At 32.9% G+C, this 14,551-nt stretch overlaps 1 protein-coding gene across 2 annotated transcripts in view; it reads right to left on the reverse strand.

Annotated features, from left to right (window-relative positions):
• Window positions 1-14,551, reverse strand: part of LOC140443381 (uncharacterized) — a 742,015-nt gene that overhangs the window by 431,142 nt on the left and 296,322 nt on the right. The gene's annotated exons all lie outside the window — the stretch shown is intronic.

Below are 14,551 nucleotides of genomic sequence, written 5' to 3' on the forward strand. Positions count from 1 at the left end.
GGACCTAAGGACCGCAGCGAGACCGCTCGAATCAAAATAAAAGACGCGACTGGCACATGGTTAACTTTCTTACTTAATTAATGTTATAGTTATTTGCTTGATTAATTTAATTTTGATTTTAACTATTGTTTTATATAAGGTGTTCACTATTTGTTTCATGTTGTTTTTAGCTTATAGCTTTTGTTAGAACAAAAATCTATGTACTGTGGCCTGATGATGGAGCATATATTGTAAGTCTCGAAACCAGTATCCTAAAATTCTCCAACAATAAAAACAATTCTTAAGATTATGATAATTGACTCATCTCCTATACATTAGTTTCTCTAATTCCTAGAATTATTAGCTAGCGAACATGACAACTGTCTAACTCAGTAAAGTCTATTAATCTACAAAAGAGTTCTAGAAACAAAGTATAGTGTGTCTACTTACAGACACTTTTGATCTAAACCCCGCGATGTAAGAGGGTTGCAAGTTTTAATAGACCTTGCTATGAATAGAAATATGCTATATCTTCACCAATTAACCAAAATGTAGTAAAGGACATTTTAAAGCGTCATGAGACACTCAGTAGCATATCATTAGTATGTTGAAGGATGTATATCTGTATATAAAAGAATAAAAATAAAAAAAAATGTTACACAGCCCCTTCTAAGAGAGGAAACGGGTGAAGAGAAAAGATAACGGTTTCCGATCAAAATCTAAGCTTACACTTTTTTAATCCCTTAAAAGATATCCGATGAACGCGCATAGAAAAACCAGTTGAGAGATAAAAGATTTTAACATCATGAAGAACTGTAGTAACAAAAGGTCAAAGTAGTAAAGGTATTCGAAGTAATCCTTAAAACAACAAAATACCTATCAGACATGTACACACATGTCTGTTTTAAAAATGTCTAATATGGCTGAACAAATACATGAACACCGAGACCAAAATACGACGGTCGGAGGCGAGTATCCAAATTATGATCAGAGGTATGAGGTTATAGACCGTAGTCAAAATTCCATTTTTTTCTTTTACATTTAGCTTTTTTTTATTCAATTTTGTGTTGGCACTTCAAGCTAATCTGGTTTATTTATGTTCTTCTTTAGTTGTGCAGGTTGGCAGTTCAAGCTGGTTTATTTCCGTTCTTATTCAGTTGTGCAGGTTAATACATTCCTTAGATGATTTGCAAAAGCTGTAGTTTTTTTTTTACTTTTTAAACGATATATCTTTTTTTTTTCTTAAAAAAGAGTAGGTAGGATTAAAGTATTTTATTTTTCTATTTATATTCCATCATTATCATCAGTTTTGAATATTTACTGATCTAATGAGATAATATTTTTAGATAACTCTTTTCAGATATTCCATCAAAATTCTTTTTCTGTTTTACTGCTGCAAAAAATGAAACTGATGTGCTACTTATTTTGTTTAACTATTAATTCAGTTATTATATTTTCCTCAGAATGCGATACGTTTGTGCAATATTAAAAATTCAATTGTATTAGGTCCATATTCGTGAGCACATCATTTTTAATTAAGACTTACTTTGTGCCTGTCACTGCAAAAACACGACACGCCAGCACGAATTGGTCATCCCCGGCAATGTGGCACCTGGGGTAACAGTAACAATGCAGCGTTTAGTCCTCACACCAGCGAATTTTCCCAAATGGGTTTTACTCGTCCGGATTATTATAGTCGCATGTACCTTAGGACCTCAAAACAAAACAATAAAGTTTTTCTTTATGAGATATATAAATGGTACTAAAGAAATTTATTTATTTAAGGAATACTATTGAATTCCAGGAAAACACCTGAAAACCCAGTGAAATAAAATAAGAATAATAATTTTTAAATGAAGTAAACACCAAACATATGAGACACGTTTTCAAAAAATTCTACGAAAATGAGTTTGAGATATTTAATGCCATTAATAAAGATCAAATTATGGCAATATTAAACTTTTTAAAGTACATACTTAAGATGGGCAAGACTATTTATAGTCTAGTTGGGGAATTACACAAACCCACATGGAAAACGAATATCCTGTAGTCGGCTGTATACCATAGGACACAAAAATTTTAATCAAAAAATCCTTTATAAAAAGGTATAAATATTTAAAAGAACTCTTTCGGGATACATCACAGAACGTCTTCGGAATGACTATTCCATCATCAGTGCTGTTATCTGGAATAAGTATTACCACCAATTAAAACCAACGTAAAGTTAAAAGCGAATGTGGTTTAAAACTTACTAGGTATACATGTGGGAAGCCACAAAATATACGAGTAAAAACATTCTAAAATTTAACAACATTTAAAGGGTCCTGAATTTTGTCAGGAAGAAGACCGAATTATATCTTATACACATTATAAAAAAAACCAAAAATGGATTTCTAATACAGATGTAAGTGTTTGGAATGAAATAGATTACATCATAATTAACAAAATATTCAGGAATACTGTACTAAACGTCAAAATATGTCAAGGACTCGACGTTTTCATTGGTCACTACTTATTAGCTGCAACATCAAATTACATTTAAAAAGTACACAAAGGCTCAATAAATGCAATATATAGGTACTCTGAAAGGAAGACAGCTCTCTGACACAACAGTAAGAACAGAAGTATTTGTCAAATTAAATTCAAGATTGGACAGCATTTAGATAATAACAACTGAAGTACACTGAAGATACTTGAAGGCAGATACAAACGTCTATTTTGGAGATTAGTGAAAAAAGTTAAAACGAGATAAGACCACATGCAAATGCTGAATAAACGAAGACATTTTACAATTAATGGACCTTCGCAGATGATATAAAAATAGCAAAGGAAGAATGTTTAACGGGACAATGCAGGGATATAGAACAGTTGGAGACTAATAAAACTCATTTAATATGTACAACCACATCGGACAGACTTCAGTTCAATATAAAAAGAGCAATAATAATGTTCTTATAATTGAACAACACAAAATTCATAGTAGCGCAGAAGAACAAATGAAAAAAATGGAAAAGATATAATGATAATCTTTTTGCAGATAAAAGGAGTACCTCCCACAACATGACTGCCTATGATCGCACGGATATCACAAGGCATAACTTGTACACGCCATAGCAAGTATGAAAGAGGAAAATGGGAAGTTATGCTTAGTTTTATCATCGTTTTAAAATTATAATGAATGTACAAAAAATCAAATTCATCAATATTATACTGCTGCACTACACAAGAACATTGTTTGTAGCATTTACCATTACCTTCAATAATAGCCAAGACAACTAATTGCATATTATTTATATTATATTTGGTAATTTAAATTATATTTTATTTAGAAATTTAAACTATTTTTTAGATACATTGTTCTCCATTCAGGAAATTGTAATGGATTTATTCGGGGAGCTGTATTGGTTTTTTCATCCAAAACAAAGAACTGCGACTACCATGGAGAAACGAATCGTCATAACTTTTTGCAATGGTTTGAAGATTAGCTGTTGAATCATTTAGAGAAATCATTAATTATTATAATGGATAATGCTCCATATCATAGCACAATAATCAATAAAGCTCCTACATCTGTTTTAAAAAATGCTAAAATAAAAGAGTGGTTGGAAAATAACAATATTGCACACGAACAAACAATGTTAAAACCTCAATTGCTTGAACTGGTCCAGAGGTATGTTTTTAATTAAATTTGTGCAACTGGATATGCTTTTAATATTTCATTGCTTATAGGAATAAACCAGAACCAATATATGAAGTAGATAGAATGGCTGAACAATATGGGCATAGAGTTCTTCGACTTTCTCCATACCATTGTATTTTTAATGCAATTGAGCAATAAGTAAACGGTATTACTCTGATCATGATGGCACAAATGGCAGTTCTACTGCAAAGTCTTTAGCAGTGTGGAAGGAGTCCCTGGCGCAAATTACACCAGAAGTATGGTCAAAAACAATAAAGAGTACAGAATCTGAGTTACAGCGCTGGTGGGATAGAGAAATTGTTTTTGATCGTGAAGACATTAGCCCTGTAGTTATTGATTTAGCAAAAGATGATAATCATGATGATGATGACGATTTTTGTATTGATGGTGGTGATGAAGTCTTTTAATTTTATTGAAAAAAGAATTATATAGGCATTGTAATTTTGTTCTAATAAAAGTACAGTTCTGTAATATATATTTATTTAAAAGGTATCTTTGTATTTGATTCAGATAGTCAGGTGAGTTAGAAAATCTAAATAATTTTGTATACTGGTATAAAACAGCTATAACTAACAGAATTTTTACATTGTTAAGGATTTCTGAATAATAGAACTTCAATATTAATTAATCTAGTATACATTATACTTTGGTGTGGTGTGCATAATACTGTAGTTTTCTAAGAAGTAAATTAATATGAATAGCTTCCAATGATATTCAAATATCCAAATATAATATGTTTCTTCATCTACAAATAATTTCCAATTAATTATTGAATGCTGCAGTAGTACTGTATTCACATAAATGTTTAACATGAAATCAAAACTCAATGCAGTGACAAATCTGATTATAAACTTCTGTTTGTTATACATTGTTTGCTCCATGAACAAAGTTCTTTTTTTAAGTTTAAATTCTTGACATTTGAGGTTCTGTAAATCGTAACAGTTACAAAGAATAATCTGTTTCTATGCTTGAATTTTCTTGCAAGTTCCACAATTTGTATCCATACTAATAATGGCCTATTTATCAATTCCAAAAAAACTTTGGTTTCTTATGATAACTATCTAATCATTTTTGTGTTAAAAATAATTGGAACCATAAATTTGTACCCTATAAAACTTCATTTTTAGTAAGATATAAAACATTAGTTATAAAAGATGGGTAAAAATTTAAAAAATTTACAACTTAACAATTTAACACAAAAGTGTTAAAATAAAACAAAGAAAAGTCAGGTTATGAGTGTATTAAACATTTACAATTTGTAAATCAAAAGTGACCAACTTGTTTTTAAAAGAAGAAAATGAAAAGTTAGGTTATATGTGTTTAAAATGAATATAAGAAATGGAAAAATAGTTTGGCAACGATGCACGTGATCACTGTGTGACGTCATTTTATTCTTATCGTAAAAAAAAACTATAAGGGTAAAACAAAAGTTCATTGTGAATCATGTGGCATATTTTTATGTTATCGGAAAATAACAATTGCTTTAAACAATTTCATTTACAATAATTTTGTATTGATACAATCCTGATGTCCTTTTGACTAGACATGTTTTTTACATTAAGCACAAAAATTAAAGTTTAGAAAAACATGTGTTTTTATACTAAAATTCATACGAATTCTATTATTTAATCAAAAAAAAAAATTAATAAATAAACAACTTAAAGATCACAAACGGCTTCTACAAACATAAAGACATACACAAATACACTTGGACACAAGAAACAAGAAAATTGAGGTCTATTATTGATTATGTTATAGTAAACCACCAAAGCTCGATAAAAATAAAAGACGTGAGAGTAAAGCGAGGCGCAGAATGCGGCACAGATCACAAACTAGTAATCGCTTGGATGGAATTCCCCTTCATATGGACCCAACAGAAACCGACCCAGGGAGAGTCTGACCAAGTTACGGCTCCGGCTACACCTGTCAATGCGTGCTCAACACAAGAAAAGAAATTCAAAATCAATTTATTAGAAGAAGACTCAATAAAAGACCTATATAAGCGAAGATTGGACCAAAAGCTAGAAGAGTTTCGGTATGAATCATTAGAACAAACATACGAACACATAAAAACCTGCATGAAGACAGCAGCCCTAGAAGCTCTTGAAGAAGTGGACCAAAAATACACCCACCAAACTACGAAATTAACCGAAGACACACTAACATGCATAAAAGAGAAAAAAAGAACTTCATATAAAATACATGAACACAAAAAACTATGAGGACTTGGAACTATACAGAAAAAAAAAATAAAGAAGTGAAAAGAAAAGTAGCAAATGAAAAAAATGAAAGATGGGAAAAAACATGCACAGAGATAGAACAGCACATAGGAGGAACGAGAAATTCAGAGTCATGGCGCATCTCAAAGTCGCTCCAAAGAAATAAGACAGAGAAAATCAAGATCGGTCAAATCAAAGAAAACGAATGGCAAGAATACTATAAAAAATTGCTAACCGAAGACCGCCCCGAATTCAAACAATCAGAAATAGAGGGAATAGAAATCTACACACATGACGAAATCGAATTAAGCCTAGCTGAGGTAAAAAGAACGATCAAAACTCTAAAGAACAAAAAAGCAGAAGGTCCCGGCGGAATACCAAATGAATTGATAAAAAACGGATCGGAAAAGTTATTCCGTATGATACATAAAATGTTTGAGAGAGAACTGAATGGAGAAGACTTACCGGCAGAATGGACCCAAGCATATATGACATCAATATACAAGAAAGGAAATAGAAAAAACTGCGAAAACTATCGGGGAATCAGCATTATATCGTCTATAGGCAGACTGTATGGAAAGACCATAAAGGAAAAATTAGAAATATATATACAAGATAAAATCGGAGAAGACCAGGCAGGTTTCACAGCGGGGAAAGCATGCTTAGATCACATTTACACGGTCGAACAACTAATAGAAAAAAGAATGGCCAAAAATAGATCCGTCCATCTGGCTTTTGTTGATCTTAAGAAGGCATATAACTCAATACCTAGAACCAAGCTATGGGAAGCAATGGAAGACATCGAAGTTCCGCGAAGATTAATAAACGCGGTAAAAGCACTCTACAAGAATAACGAAGTAGCTATCAAAACGGGCAATAGAATATGCAGTCCATTTAAGACGACAAAGGGACTACTACAGGGTTGCTCGACATCCCCCACCCTGTTCAAAATATTCCTGGAAAAAACCCTGAAACCATGGAAAAGAAAGTGCGAAGGAATGGGTATACCAGTAAGGAACGAATATCTATATACGCCGACGACCAAATATAAGTTTTGCCGACGACCAAATAGTGATCGCACAAGACGAGGATGACCTCAGTTTTATGATGAGAAAACTGGAGCAGGAATATACAAAGAATGGGATGGAAATAAACCTAAAAAAGACTGAATACCTAACAACGGAGAATACAGAAATAAAACAGCTGGAAATAGACGAAGGTAAACAAATCAAAGGAACAGACAAGTATAAGTATTTAGGTTTCATAATATCAAACAAAGGAACAACGGAGGAAGATATAAAAAATAGACTAGGACAAACAAGAGACTGCATACGAAAATTGAACCCGGTACTATGGGATAAGAACATCAGCATGAAAACAAAGAAAAAAAAATAATACCATGACAAGAAGTATCCTCACTTATGGGTGTGAAAATTGGACAATAAATAAGAAAACCAAAAACAAAATAAGAGCAACAGAGATGGAATTCCTAAGGAGAAGCTGCAGAGTAACAAGAAGAGATAGAATAAATAACATGGAGATTAAGAGGAGAATGGGAATGAACTCCGACATAATAGACTACATCGAACAGAAGAGGTTAACCTGGTACGGAAATGTCAGAAGAGCAGACCAAAATCGGTGGATAAATAGAATAACAGAGTGGAGCCCGATAGGAAGAAGAAAGAGAGGCAGACCCCGAAGATCTTTCAGAGATGAGGTGGACGAAGCAATGAGTAGAAGAAACCTACAGGAAGGGGACTGGCTAAACAGGAAAAATTGGAGAAAACGGTTGAGTGAAGGAATACAGTGAAAACTGTGGAAATCCTTGTATATATATAAAAAAAAACAAAAAAGATCAGGTCAGGTCTTAGGAGGATAGACAAGTTAGTTTCTATAATATTAATTTTGAATTACTTTTACATGAACGTTTGATTGTATAAATCTTCAAAATTTTTACATATTTTTTATGAAAAAGAAACTTTTTGAACCGATACTCTGAACGATTTTGAAAATTACTTCTGTGTCTGTACACGAACCTCCTTTGTATACTCGTAGTTTCAATTTAAACTAAACAAAGCTCTAACTAAATTATCCCGTTTTCCTAACCACTGTCCATATCTTCTGGAATATTGTCTGACCTCACTCGTTAGGTTTCTTTACTACATGTAATGCCTGTATAACTGCTCGTTTGTTACCGTTTAGATTATTATTTAATCTATTTATCAAAAACCATATGAGCAGGAACTGTATAATAAATTTAATCTCGAGTGATTCGGGTCCAAACTATTTATATATTCACTTATTTATACAAACTACCAGGGAAAGCTGCTTAATGCAATGGACCTTTTAATAATTAATTTACTGTTAACGAAGAATTCTGTTATGACAGGTTAATCTCGCAGGCCTTTGTAATCTGGAACTCCGGTCAATTTTTAATTTCTACGCGTTGTTACGGCGATGACAGGCGCATTTTCGTCAAAAGGAGTAAAAGGAAGGAAGCTGGGTGTAAATAAGATGACTGATTAATTTCGTGTATACAATAATTTTACGGATTTTGGTTTAATAAAATTGAAAAATTTTATAATCGGGAAATTATTAAATAATTTAATTGTATTACGGTTACATGAATGAGTTAGTTTAAAAGTTAATTTGAAAATTTGATAAGCCACCGTCTTTTCAAAGCATATTAAACCGTCAGTGGAAAGTTTAAATTGGATTTTTAACAATGTTTGATCGATACCGTCAGCATTCTTTTTATTCTTTCATTAGGTAGAGTCGACTACATTAATTTTCTGCTACGGGCCATATCGGTTGTTAATTTTCTTTAGGGTTATATCCAATCATTTGACTTTCATCGGGTTTTCATCAACACGTTCATCCCTCGTTCTTTCTACTACGAACACGGTATTTAATGTTGTGAGCGAGGTGATTGAGGGGCTTGAACGCGGCAATCGCATAGCAATCTCTCTTTGCGACTTGTCGAATGCTCTTGACTGCGTATACTTCTTAAGCTTATTATTAAGAGGTATACCTCTTCAGCTTATAACTTCTTATCTATGTGGCAGACACCAGGCGGTAATTTCTAAAGGTCATCTCTCCGACTTTCTATCTGTAAAACATGAAGTCCCACAAGGTTCAGTCTTGGGACCTCTTTTGTTTATTATTCATGTCAATGATTTGCCTAAATTCAGATCTCCGTATAAATCCATACAATTCGCAGATGATGATACGACGTACGTTATAACAGGAAAAAATAATGATGATTTAAAAATGTCTTATGAGGAAGTTTCTACTAAATCCAGCACATGGTTTGCTGCAAACAAACTAAAACTTAACTCTGATAAAATGCAAAATTTGGTTATATCTGCAAGTAATTTACATAATGATCACAAAGAGACTGTTTAGCTATTTGGAATAACCATAGATAATCGACTGAACTGGTCGGCTCATATCTCGAAATAACGAAATACAACGAAATAAAAAGCTATCAAGGTCATTATTTGTTATTCGCCAACTACTTAGCAAGGGTTGTCACGCTCACCTAAACTATGGATTAATTATATGGAGCAATTTACCAAATACACTTCAAATTTTTAGAATGCAAAACAAAGCTATCAGGATTTTAGCAGGGGTTAGTTATCTAGATAGTGTAGCGGGTAGGTACTCTTTAAATTCTTGAAGATAGTCCTATCAGGGAAAATGAATCAATCCCTGCCCTCCGCAGATTCCGGGGATTTCCTGACCCGGGAAACTAGTACCTGTTTAGGGTCCCTTGTCCAGGGTTACGGATGAAGTCCACAACGGCAGCCACGCTGGAGAAGCAAAACTTCGGACGGTGCGGATGGCGTAAGTGGCAACCCTCGATTTTAGGGTTGATATAGAATCAAGTCAAATAGTGGCCAATGGTTTTGGGCGGAGGAGCTGGTAGATTGTCCTGAGATAGAGAAATATATTTCTATATATATATATATATATATATATATATATATATATATATATATATATATATATATATCTCCATTATCAATTTCACTGATACTAATGACCAGACAAGAGAAATCAAGAGGCGAATAGAGATAGCGAGACAATCGTTTGTCAAAATGAAAAAGTTCCTATGCAGCCGGGACATAAATATAAACTTAAGAACGAGAATGTTAAGGTGCTATGTTTTCTCCGTTCTGCTGTACGGCATGGAAGCCTGGACACTGAAAAAGATAAACATCAAAAACATTGAGGCATTCGAGATGTGGTGTTACAGGAGAATGTGGAAAATACCATGGACAAAAAGAGTAACAAATCAAGATGTTCTGCTGAAGATGGGGAAGGAATGCGAAGTCATAAAAACCCTACAAACGAAAAAACTGGAATATCTGGGCCACATAATGAGAGAAGAAAAGTACTCTCTGCTTAGACTCATAATGCAAGAAAAAACCTCGGGAAAGAGAAATGTGGGAAGTAGGAGGATTTCCTGGTTGCGAAATTTAAGGGAGTGATATGGGTGCAGTTCAATACAGTTGTTCAGAGCTGCAGCCAACAAAGTAAAGATTGCTGTAATGGTAGCCAACCTCCGATAGGAGACGGTACTGCAAGAAGAAGAAGAGAAATCTATCTCAAAGACGGATGAACCAAGGAATGGTCAACGGCATAAGGATGCAGAAGGTAATGGGGAACCACTGCATTAAAGACTCGTAGAGTACCCCTAGAAATCGTCATGGCAGTTAGTGACAAGCATAACCGTACTAATCATGGTTCTCGGATGCCAATATTCGGCAGGGGGAGAAAAAACAATGATGACAGGGCTCCTCAGGTCGTTAACCAACGAAATCCCTGCGAACTAAAAATACAAAATTCAACTTTTAAAATAGCGACATGGAATGTTAGAAGCATGTATAAGCCTGGTAAACTAAGAAACATAGAACAAGAAATGATGCGACTTAAGATCGACATATTGGAATAAGTGACACAAGATGGCTCAACTCCGGCGACCTAATTGGTCGACTTTTCTACTCTAGTAGTACCTACAGCCAACATCGATATGGAGTAGCAATTAATGTCAGTAAAAAAGTTGCAAAATCAGTTGTAGGCTTTATACCAATATTGGAAAGAATTGTGCTAATACAAATGATGACCACACATGGAAAATTAAACCTTATTCAGATTTATGCGCCAACCGCCGATAAAACAGAGGAAGAAATTGAAAAATTTTACGATGACCTTCAAAAAACCCTACAAAATACAACATCTAGAGATATAACAGTAGTCATGGGTGATTTTAACGCCAAAGTTGGAGAAGGAAGATTTGAGTCTACTGTAGGACCATATGGACTCAGTGTTCGAAATGAGAGAGGAGAATGCCTTATAGAATTCTGCCTAGAAAATAATCTTGCGGTAATGATTACTTTCTTTAAACTGCCTAAACGACGCCTTTACACTTGAAAATCGCCAGCTGAAAAGGCAACTCTTCAACAATTGCTTCTTAATAACAATCAGATCAATATTGTTGATTCTGTAAAATTTCTTGGTATTTCGAGACACCAACCTTCAATGGTCTCTTCATATAGATTTGTTAAGTAAGAAACTAGCCTCAGCCTGCCATGCAATAAAATCTGTGTCGAAGGAAATCAATTTAGCATCTTTCAAAATAACATATGTTCTTTGATTGAGTTTCATCTTCGATATGGTCTTCCTTTTTGAGGTTCTAGTACAGCTGCCCAATCTGATGTTATTTTTAAATTACAAAAAAGAGCAATACTAATAGAAACTGTTCTCAGTGACAATAAAGCATATTTCTATTCTATTCTATTAACGACCAATTAAACTACAAAGAATATTAGTACAGCTGTTGAGAAAAATCTGAATATCTTTTACAGCGTACGAAATTGGCAAAATGTAAGCAATTATATTTTGCTATGTATGAAGTTTGTTTCTATAGAGAGATTTTTACTGTACCCCTTGTTTGGGAAAGTATTTAGTATTTATTTACATATTTTACATTCAAGATTTTTAATACTATATTGTAATATGATCTTATTTAATTATATATTCTAATTATTTATTTACTCTACACTTAAGATAATAGTATATTTTTTTCTTCTATTTAGTAAACTCTCATTGTCAAACTGGCTAACGCATGATAATCTGTTTTTAAGTTCAAAGAAATTCACTTGTTGTTAGACTATCAGATTTCTGCGGAATTGTATACGCAATTTGGCATCAAGGCTGGGCGACGGTTTTAAAACTCTGATGATTTATGAAGGTTCGCTTCCTGTGGCCACCACATAGAATTTTTAGGTGCAGATTTTTATGCTTACAATTACAAATGCCAACAAAGAACAGATTGAACCAAGACTGATTGATTGATTGAATCTATCTATTGATTGTAAGCATCTCTTCTAGTTTTACCAGGACGTATGCGTCCCTTGCGTCGCGACCGCGTAGATGCTACTCTTCTACTACTTGCTACAATTAACCCACCATATTTAACGGGTAAGTGTTTTTCTTTGTACAGATAACATTAATGAGTTAGGCCAGGTATTTTTCTGATATTTAAATTAACTGTTAATTTGTTCACAATCAAAATATTGCATTGTTTTTGTTATTATGTTAGTCATTTAACCAGCGACCTCAGTAAGTTTTACACAAAACACCCCTTATAAGAGGTAAGGTGATAGAACAAATTACAACGAGATCCTACAGGATACACAAGGAATAATACGAGGAGGGTAACAATACCATACATAAAAGGATTATCAGAAAAACTTAAAAGGATAGGAAATAAATTCAATATTTCAACAACATCCAAAACAACAAACACATTGAGATCTACTTTGTCTAAAACCAATCCTAACAGTGAACAGAAAGGACAAAGAATTGTATTTATAAAATACCTTTTAAATGCGACCAGTTCTATTTAGGTGAAACATCAAGGTCATTAAATGTTAGACTAAGTGAACATCAATCTTATATTGAAAGTAGAGAATTTGATAGATCTCAAATATGTAAACACGCATGGGATAATGAATATAGGGTTCAATGGAATGATTGAAACGGTATTCCTAAAAGAAACGGATAGTAAAAAGAGAAAAATAAAAGAAGCGGCTCTAATTATGCTAAATGAGACCAATTGTGTCGCAAATTCCTCAGCAGAAAGTAGTAGGATCTGGTTACCCATATTAAAAGAGGAAGGTATTCAAATGAAAATACCAGTATTAGTAAGTCAGTAACATATCGAGGATACATCAATTATGTTTTTAAAATAACAAACATATAAAATAAGAATTTGGTGTTTATTGAAAGTAAACTAAATGTACGACCCATGTCGGGATAGTATTTGTGAGGTTTTTTTCCTGTTTTTTCCCTCATAATTTACTATGGAATCACTTACAGGAGAATTTTACTGTCATCATGGCATATGGTTGTATTTTCAAAGACGAATTACATGCTTTCAGTTTTTATGACAGATATTTTCCAGTTAAAGTTGATTTCATGTAATCGAATGAACTATCTTACAAGTAAAGTCGTCCCAGGAACGCAACTCAACAATATTGGCAATATCATTTTAAAGTCGTCTACCTTAAAATGTATAATGTATGTCTGAATTGTCAATATAAAAGAGTCAGATAAAATTAAATTATTAGGAGAATTTTTCACCAAGTAACAAAAAAACAAAATTTGTTTAATTTAATAATGTTTGTATTTTGAGAACGATTTCCGAAGTGGAAATTGAAACGTCAATAAACTTACTTTAACCTTTAATTGTGCCTTATTCCCATTTAAATAGTAATTACTCATATATAATATTACTTATTTGACTAACATCAAGCTTTAATCAAATAACTAGTCTACGTTTTACTGGTCTATAATATTCTAGAACTGAACTACACGACTTTACAGTTGAACTCGCATAAAATACCTTATTTATTTTTTTGTTTATATTCTAAAACGTGTTTAACTTTTGGTACAAGCTCCCAAGAACGTTACTAATTTAAATATAGGATCTTTCACGTCTTCACCGTAACCTCAAACACGTTTATACATTAAAATAACTTTACTTATACAACAAGAATTTAAGAATGTTTGCTTACTTCGAATAAACGAAATGCTTTTTAATTGTACGTAAAGTTTTCTAAAGATAGTAGTTAGAGACATGGAATACCAAAAAGTAATTAAAAACGTGATCTTTGGACGCGATTTTCTAGGTTTTTTTAAAAAATCGAATTAAATATTAACTTTTACATACAAATAATGAAATATAAAAATCAGCTACAGAGCACCAGCTACAGAGCACCAGCTGAAATTCACGACTTACTATGTAAAATGCAAAAAAAGTGTGCCATAAAATAATACTATAAAAATAAGCTATTGCTAACCAATTTAGGTGCAGGTGATACCTTTCATCTGCAGTGAAAGTTACTGATCTAGGAGAAGGAGCACTCCAAAATAAAAACCCCGGTCCTCAATCAAAAGCAATTCTCTAATAATGAGAACATTACCACTATATAAAAATTAGTATTCAAGAAGAAGCCGCGAAGGCTTTAGGATACGAAATAAAAAAGCCAAGAAAACTCATGTATTGATGGGACGAAGAAATAGAGAGATAATTAGAAAATAAAAGAGAAAAATACCAAAAATTTATTTTTTGGTATCTAAAATG

Source organism: Diabrotica undecimpunctata, chromosome 6 (genome assembly GCF_040954645.1).
Source record: "Diabrotica undecimpunctata isolate CICGRU chromosome 6, icDiaUnde3, whole genome shotgun sequence".
NCBI classification, from domain to species: Eukaryota; Metazoa; Arthropoda; class Insecta; order Coleoptera; family Chrysomelidae; genus Diabrotica; species Diabrotica undecimpunctata.